Below are 860 nucleotides of genomic sequence, written 5' to 3' on the forward strand. Positions count from 1 at the left end.
CCTACAGGCAGTCAAGCTCTGATACCAACGCTGTCAGGACCCCGACTCAATGCCACATAGATCTAGCATGTAACACTTCATATCACTTTGCGGCCTCACGCACGGTATTCCCACGGGTGTCGCCTTACCTTTACCCGGGTCCGTTTGCGCCTTTTGGCACACGTATATGACAGTGTCGCTAGCATCCATATGATAAGGAGCCCGGGCTGACATGGCTAGTCGTAAACCCAAAGTGGCACAAACTTACAGGGACAGGCATCCATGACCCAGCATCGAACGTGTCGGTCATCAGCGAGTGAATCCAGGCTGTAGCACTGGGCTAGCAGGACTCCGGTGAACCGGGCTGTAGCGGGCTAACAGGACTCCGGTATTCATCGCGTGACATTTCCCCAAAGGGACAGACACAGGAACGAAGAAGGACACATGCCGGCCAGCCTAAGTGTTCCGGAGCAGTAGCAAGCTACCATGGCTCGGTGGAAACACTAGGAGACATTTCCCGGTAAGAGAGGCTACTAAAGATAAACAACTAGAAGGTCAGATCCCACACATACCAAGCATTTCAATAACATACACACAATATGCTCGATATGTGCAAATACAACATGGCATCACAACATGACTCTACGACTCAAGTAATTTATTCATTAGGCTCCGAGGAGCGAGATATTACAAACAGGGGTCTCACTGTTTTGGGGTCCCGGAGTGATTTCCACGATTGACGAACCCCAAGGTGCGCTTACGTGTCGGTCTTCAACACTTGCTGTTTTGGCCGATTCTGGCCCGTTTCGTGGACTATTACTCACTGTTTTGGGGTCCCGGAGTGATTTCCATGATTGACGAACCCCAAGGTGCGCTTACGT

This window comes from Triticum dicoccoides, chromosome 7A, assembly GCF_002162155.2.
Source record: "Triticum dicoccoides isolate Atlit2015 ecotype Zavitan chromosome 7A, WEW_v2.0, whole genome shotgun sequence".
NCBI lineage: Eukaryota > Viridiplantae > Streptophyta > Magnoliopsida > Poales > Poaceae > Triticum > Triticum dicoccoides.